The following is an 8,496-nucleotide window of genomic DNA, read 5'->3' as shown; positions in this document are numbered from 1 at the left end:
GGAAGTAGAACTGTCGTGGTCAGGTCCCGAGTTTAAACCGACACCAAACAACAAAAATAAAAAATAAAAGAAAGACTCATGGGGAAAAGAGCCTCAGGTATATCTGGATTCACTGAGTGCAAATAATATGAAAAACTTTTCAAATATTTGAGCATAACTGAAACTGACAGTTCCATTATGAATTCATAAGTCAGAATGTGTGTTCAAGTGACAAAAATTTAGATTGATCACATGAATATATGGTTTCAGACTTCCTATCAAGAAAATTACACACACAAACACACACACACACACACACACACTATCATATAATGCACTGCAATACAAATAATTTTATCCAAACTTTAGATTTGGGTGAACAGACAGCATTTTTAACACCCATAGCTCTGTTCTGATTACCATCACAAATTTCACTTTATAATTCTAACAACATATTTTCCCAAAATAGCCTAGTGTGTTAATCAGCATTATTCAGCGCTCTTCTGCACACATATTTCTGTAATTCAACAGTGTCCCAAAGTGATGTATCTACATCAGCAGATACAGTTGCAGTTATTTCCTTTTACTTGAGTGAGAGACTAATTCTAATTGATTGTACATAAATTTTATAAACTTAAAAATGGGAGTCCATGGTAATCATTCCTAATGTAGCCTTGTGGTATGTCAGCTCCAGTAGTGACCACTGCCACTTCTTACCAGCCTTCAGCTTTTCTCTCTGCCATGACAGGCTACAGCTAAGTTAATGATAATCTAACATTCTTATTAAGTCTATGTGCATGCCTTGCCTTAAAATCTTCAATATTTAATCATGAATTTTAAAACAAATTCCACTGTAATGAAACTCAACTCTCCATATGAATTAATAAATGAGAAATATAAAACTAATGCCTTTCCTGCTTTTAAAAATATAAACCTATGGCTGGGAGTTTGGCCTAGTGGTAGAGTGCTTGCCTGGCATGCATGAAGACCCGGGTTCGATTCCTCAGTACCACATGCATAGAAAAAAAGCTGGAAGTGGTACTGAGGCTCAAGTGGTAGAGCTCTAGCCTTAAGAAAGTCCAAGGACAGTGCTCAGGCCCTGAGCTCAAGCCCAGGACTGGCAAAAAATATATATATATACATATATATATATATATATATATATATATATATACTTAGCCGGGCACTGGCGGCTAATGCCTATAATCCTAGCTATACAGGAGGCTGAGATCTGAGGATTACAGTTCAAAGCCAGCCTGAACAGGAAAGTCTGAGACTCCTATCTCCAATTAATTACAGGAAAAGCCAGAAACATGGGGATTCAAGTTGTAGTATGCTAACCTTGAGCAAAAGGAGCTGAGGGGACAACACCCATGACCATAGCTGAAGCCCCAGGACCAGAAAAAACAAAGTGCATATGTAAACATATAGATAGACAGACAGATAGATAGATATATAAATAGACTGAAAAATTCCAAATAATAGTATAATAAGAGCTGCCACCGAAACATGTTCACAATTGTAGACTAAGTTCAATAACTAGGATGTTTTCAGTTGAATAATTTTTATAAACAAAGTTTCTTCTCTTTTCTCACTCTACTCACTACTGCCTCTTCCTTTCTCATTTTCTCCACATGAGGGAATTCAACAATGTCCTTGTGACTTCAGCCAACTTCACCATGCTCTTCTCTTCCTGTGCTCCTCTTCTCCTCCTCATGCTTCTCTCCTCATTTACTTATAGAGTACAAGAGGGACCCGCCATCTGGGACCATAAGAAATAGAATTCTGGAGACTAATGAAGGCACATTAGAAAATTAGAATATGGAAGTCGTTGTGGCATATATGCAAATAATGGAGGAGTCCTCTTGTGAACACACTGAAGACCAATGAGTCCACTCAAGAAGGAACCCTGTGGTCCTGGCCCTGCGGGGATGAAATTCCATATGCCTAGGCATTTGTAAGCGTTGTACAATCAAAAAGTCCGGAGCCAGACTGATGGTACAATTACAGTTAGTCTTCATATTCAATTCAGAATGATGAGCCATTCTTCATGGTAGAAGTTAATGCTTACACAATAAGTAATTAAAGACTTGGACATCAAATGGAAGAAATATACATTGTGGAAACCTCAATCTACAGGAAAACCAAGAAAATGAATCACATATTAGGAAGTACTCTGGCCAAACTATGACAAGAAACTCAAAGTAGGTCAGAGTCTTGCCAATTATCCTTTCCTACATAAGAGTGGCCCCATACAGCATAGGCATAGGTTAAGTCCTATTAAAATAATGTATGAAGACCCTTCCTGAATCTTCAAAAAAAAAACCAATGAGCCCATGAGCACAAAAAATAAGCTAAAACGGCATATAAATAAATACCTCAAATAAAAGCCACGGTATGTAAGCTTACTTCTTTTACATCACTGCCTTAGGTAGAAACACCCCTCTATCCCTGGAGCTTAGGATATTGTTGAGTACTTCTGGAAACCTAGAGAGAGAAATGTCCTGAACAATTGGGGAAAAAATGGGAAAATCTTTCCAGGAAGCTCTTGACAACTCTCATGTTTTCTGAAACTATGTAAAGTCAAACCTGAATATATCACAGCTACATAAACAGTGTCCAGCAAAATTCAACTGCCAGAATACCAGCAGGAGAGCCAACCACTGGAAGCCCAGAGGTTTCTGTTTTAAAAAAAAGAAGATACAATGAATATCCTTATGGTTCTAATTTGTTTTGTTGTGTTTTTTTTTAACATTTTTCTCTTTTTGTTCCATTCTATACCCCCGCATCCTTATGCACATTTAAGGCATTTATTCACAGGAAGGACACATATTTTTTTTTCTTCCTCACAAAAGACCACAAGTTGCTACTGGGTACCTTAGAAACAGAAGAGCTATACTTTGGGTTCCCTGCTCTAAACACATTCCATCTTTTTGTCTTTTTATGCACTCACAGTATGGAAGAATAACTTACTGGCCAATATTGCTCAAACATTGACTTTATCAGCACACTTCTTAGACTACTAGGCAGAGCTCAATCATGTGGTACACTTTATGATAGAGACATGGAATACAACTTAGAGTACAACTTTTGAAAAGAAGTAATCTATGAAGTCATTGAGAAACAGGTTTCTTTGCTAAGGGAATATATCGAAATACATTAAACACCCTCTAAACATGTGTGTGTTCATTTTACTAGTTAAGATTACAAAAATGTGTGAGCAGCATATGCAATAGGAAAGTTTTTACCTGTGAATGCTTGAGCCAAATTTTCTACAAAACATTCTCCCACATAAGTCGTCTCACTATCTCACCTTTCCACCAGTACAGTCTTGCATCTGACTCCATCCCCCCCCTAAAACCTTACTGATAGAACTCTTTCTAGCTCAAGAAATAAGTAAAGAAGATCATAAATTCTAAGAGAGCTTTAGTGATCCTAAGGAAGAGTCATGACGTTGGGTTCCCCTAAAGTGTCTTTTTCACTGAGATAATTCCAGCCTATCATTTTCCCTGGCACAGGAAAAACAAAGATGAAAGAAAAATGGGAGTTACACAAACACGTTCCAATAAACCAACTCTGAAAGGAGCAAGTAACTGATTAGATTAAATGTATCACCCAGCATTGATTCTATGGATATTGCATTGGAGAATTAACAAAACAAAGCAAATGTTACATAGTGTGTTGCACTCATTTAAATTAATTTTTCTGCTTTAAAGATTTGAGTATTCCTACTAGGCAATAGAGCTTTAAATTACTCCCTTGAAATAATTAATGGCAGCTTTCAGCATCCTAAGGCAATGCCTTTTAGTGAAAGAAATTTAGCACTTATAGTTAACCTATTAGCATCGATTTGTAGCAAGATGTATTCACTCACAAGCTATTTTAACCTTTACAATAAAAAATTTCCATATTTAAAATACAGCTGAAAATGAGAAAGTATTTTCCAATGAAGTTTGTGGCACACAATATCATGGAAATATTACTTATAAGGGCAAACTATTTGTACTTTGCATCATGTGTTTAATAGCTCTTTTTAACTTTTTTAATCAGTGTTTACAAGTGTAGTCAAAATATTTTATTGGGCACATAATGTGGCATTCGTCTTTGATCAAATTCACCTCTCTATTACTTCCTTATCCTTCTTTTAAAATAATTTTAATGTTTTATTATTCTATTTTCATGCATTTGTATGAAAGGTATGTGTATGTTTTTCTAATGCTTTGAATAAGCTGTATGAATTGAGGGTTGAAAATCAATCCATGTGTTGATATATGCAGTCCTTTAGGCTCAGAGCCAGATGATCTCAGTGGAGGTAAGAAAAGTCCTTAGTACATAGGAGATGAAATGGAGTAGAAAAGCACTGCAACTATTCTGACTCCAGCAATGTAAAGCAGGATAAAATTGTCAGCTGAAGCTGGAGAGGAATGGGAAGGAAAGGAGGGATTCCAGACATGCAAAAAGTTACATCTGTTTTGTGCTATTTGGTCTAGCACAAAAGATCCCTTTATGTAGGAAAGACAGGTGTGAGGTGGATTCAGAATGAAAAAGGAAAAGGTAGAACCAGTGTGGGCATACATGTCACACTATATATGGGGAAACTACTGGACTAGAGTGATAAAATACTAAATGAGAAAAAATTTTCCCCAGGAGACAGAACAGAAACACAAACTGGCACTAGATGAAAGCTTTTGGGCTTCCTGGGCAATAGGAACCATTAAGTCACATCATATTAAGACACAGACTAGAACAGGTATAGTGGCAGGTGATTGTGGTTTGAGCTACACAGGAGGTATAAGTAGAAACATGGAAATTCAAGACTATGCCCAGGCAAAATTGCAAGATTAAGTAAAAATTGAAAGCAGCAGCAGAAATGGGGGGCATGCATTAAGAATTGCATTCAAGAAATTGTGGCCAGACCTACACTTACCTTCTGGACAAATTTCCCTATTAAACTATCATACTTTTGAACAGGTGCTGGGCAATGAGAATCTGTATTCTGCTTTTCAAGGGTATGTGAATAGGAAATTCTGTTTTTAGGAGAAAAGGATATAGGTAAATATGATCATTGTCTAACAACTGACTTTATTGACATTTTTGAAAACATCTTCAGATTTGCAACAAGAATTCTGAAGTGACAATGGGTGATTTAGGTTATGTTGCTAGATTTCTGTTTAACTTCTAGAAGAAAAAAAAATAAGAGAAGTATTGGCCCTTGTCTGGCTTCAGAATGTATCTGTATTCTCACTGATTCAATTTTCACCCTCATGTACATATTCACAAATGATTTTTTTTAAAGCTGTGAGATTACGTTTTAGGATTCTAAGTAAATTCTTCCAAGTAGACAAACTTACAAATCTGACAAAAAATGAATTGTACATCCATTTTTACTTAATTATATCAGTAGTTTGGCACTGCTTGAAAATTATTTATTTTATATATTTTGTTCTTAAAAATGTAAGCTTAAATCTTCAGACATTCAAATTCCAAACTATATAAAGAAATGTAAAAAGAACCAAAAATGCAAAGGAAAAGGAACGAAATGTAAAATAAAATCTAATCAAGAAAATTTGGAAATGCAAAAAAACTTGAATACATTCTGAAGTTATGCTTCAAGTAGATACATATATAATCTTACATGATATTCAACAAATAGTTGTGAAATGTCTATTCAGTGACAATTCAACTTCGATTCTATATACTAGGAATACACCATGATTAAAAACTGCAACTCAAATTATCACTTTTAGAAATCTTATATGTCTGTGATAATTGGAGAAATAATATCCAAAAATGTACAAGAAACTTAGAAGAAATGAAAAAGATATGACTATATGGTATAAATAAATTAAAATATTGAAAATAAGATAAAATACAAAAACTTAATAAACCTTAGGCTGAAAATGCACAGACAATTAATAAATTTGAAAATAAGAACACACCCAGTACTATATCATTAATAATGAGTTAAGAAACACAGCATGATTAATGCTTCAACACACATTTAAGAGAAGCTTTTAAACGGAGGGTCAACGAATATTTTATTCAAGAGTCAGACAGTAAGCACTTCAAACTTTTCAAGGAAACATTCAATTCTGTCATGGTACTGCCAAGGCAGTTATAAAAATTCCTAAATAGGGTGGGGAGTTTGTCCTGGTGGTAGAGTGCTTGCTTAGCATGCTCGAAGACCAGGGTTCGATTCCTCGGTACCACATACATAGAAAAGGCTGAAAGTGGTGCTGAGACTCAAGTGGTAGAGCTCTAGCCTTGAGAAAGTCCAAGGACAGTGCTCAGGCCCTGAGCTCAAGCCTAGGTCAGGCAAAAAAAATTCCTAAATAAATAAGTAGCTTCTACTCCAAAAACAGCTAATCTGAAATAGCAGTTATTGGGTTCTTAAAAAACCAGAGGAAGGAGTAGAGAAAATGTTTTAAGTGATGAAAATACAGAATTTATAGTAAAAATAAATTCATTGATATTCCATTCGGTAGCAGTCAGAGATAGACAAGAGTAATAAAACTCAATCAGTATAGAGCTATAGTGTAGAATAACTGAAAATTATCAAACAAAGAATCATCTAAAAAGATACCTGTGGGGGAAAAAGTCTGAGTTATGAAGAAAGCAATGATTCTTCCTGTAGCAGATTTCTATTCAGTCATACCAGAAGCAAATTGAATAAATATATGCAAATATTCAATGCTTTAAATTTGATAGTCTACTAATTATTATTCCAAAAGAAAGCCAAAATAAACCATTTTATATTAGAAAAGATTGCTTTATTTACCATTACTGAACACATACCACGACTTATAAAGCATTAACTTCAGCAAGAAGAAAATCCAATACAAAATGAAGGAATGAGACAGAAACACATTCAGCTGGTTCTCATCATTCACCATAGTTACGTTATATTAAGTTACTGGGAATATTGAATTCATGAATATTGAACCATTGCTCCTAGTGGAAATACATGAAGATCTATAAATATAGATCTGCATAATGTCTATGAGTATATTCAGAGATTATAATTTTAAATGCAAAAAGAACTTATCAGAGTAAATTTATATATTTTTTTTAATTTTACAAAACAAAGAATACAGTTCAGAAGTCTGAATGTACTAGCCATCAGTGAATATGTGCCAAGCCTGGGAATCAAACTCAGTCCTCTGGACCACAGCTGGTGTTCCAAGCCACCTCACATGCTCTGCCACTTCTGTTTTTTCATCATTTCTACATGAGAGTTGATACAGCAGCAGAAGGCAGCCTTGCTTGGCCTCCAATTTGTGTGCAACTTGATTCACATTTCTCCTCACCCCTTGCAAGTCCACATATGACCAAGAAAAAGCTGTGAGTAGGGAATTGGGGTTTGCATATAAATTCTAGCATGTAGGCACATTTTTCAAATTTGTCATTCACAAAAATGAGGACAGTCTGTTATATATATTTTTTATTCATTAATAGAGGGATATTTTGCTGTTTCCTTAAAAAAATATACCTAGCTAATATACTTTAATTTATTTTAATACATAAGTTTAATTTAATTTATTTATTTAATATATTTATTTAATATGATTATTTTAATTTAATCTATTCTCTTAATAAAACACTATGTTAGAGTTTCAACAAAAGTATATGTAATAGAGGAACATTGTTTCTAAAATATGCACCCCATTTTAGGCTCTAGCTCTCTGGGAAGTGAATTAAGAGATAACCATTGGTTCAGAGAAGACTTAACATAATAGACCTGACACTGCAATCTTTAAATACTTGTAAAGTGAGCCTTTGGTTGGAGACTGGGAATCACATTCCACTGTTCCCCAAGCCACAAGCGTGTCTCAATGGACTTAAAGATTTGTGCGAATCAGTGGTTAATGCTGAACACCTGCCTTCGTTCTGGTCGCTGCAATGTCCACTCATACTGGGAAAATGGCACTGAGGCTAATAGTGCTAGGCACTGAGTTTCTAATGAGCTAGACATCATGTCATTCCTGCCCCCCCAAACACATTGCTAAATGATTCCCTTATTATTTCATGGCTGGTTTGTCGGGATCTCATCCCATGTGCCTGTTTCCTGTGGTGACTTTTTTCTTTGCGTCTTTTTACTGAAATGTTAATAAATCACAGTGGTAAGAATGACCACATGTTGTGTCCTATGACTCTTCCCTAGTGAACCGGAAGTGCCACGGGCCACCACATATGAATGGACCTGGGTATTCTATTCAGAATTGAGAAATAAGGAGATTCGGCCACTGACAACCGGTGGATGAATTTAGAGGATATGATACTAAATATAGCCAGAGAGAAAGAAAAAATAATTTAAAATCACATATATGAAATATTAAAATATCCAATGATACAATGAAGCAGAGAAGACACCAGCAGTAACCAGGGATAGAGATGTTGGTCACACCACAGAGATGCAGTGGGATCTGCATCTGGGATGAACTGGGGATAAATAAGTCTACTTATCTAAATCACTATACAACAATCATAGTGTATAAAGTTGCATTGTGTACTGGAAGT

The 8,496-nt window shown here is 35.2% G+C and overlaps 1 non-coding gene across 1 annotated transcript; it reads right to left on the bottom strand.

The window, feature by feature from the left end:
* Positions 1-2,776: 2,776 nt before the first annotated feature.
* Positions 2,777-2,906, bottom strand: LOC150049769 (small nucleolar RNA SNORA11). Its single transcript, XR_016538930.1, has one exon. It is a non-coding gene; the product is annotated as a small nucleolar RNA SNORA11 (small nucleolar RNA).
* Between the last annotated feature and the right edge of the window lie 5,590 nt (positions 2,907-8,496).

This window comes from Megascapheus bottae, chromosome 19 (genome assembly GCF_031878675.1).
Source record: "Megascapheus bottae isolate mThoBot1 chromosome 19, mThoBot2.hap1, whole genome shotgun sequence".
Taxonomy (NCBI): Eukaryota; Metazoa; Chordata; class Mammalia; order Rodentia; family Geomyidae; genus Megascapheus; species Megascapheus bottae.
Note: the sequence above shows the minus strand (reverse complement) of the source record. Positions and strands in the feature narration are given on the sequence as shown.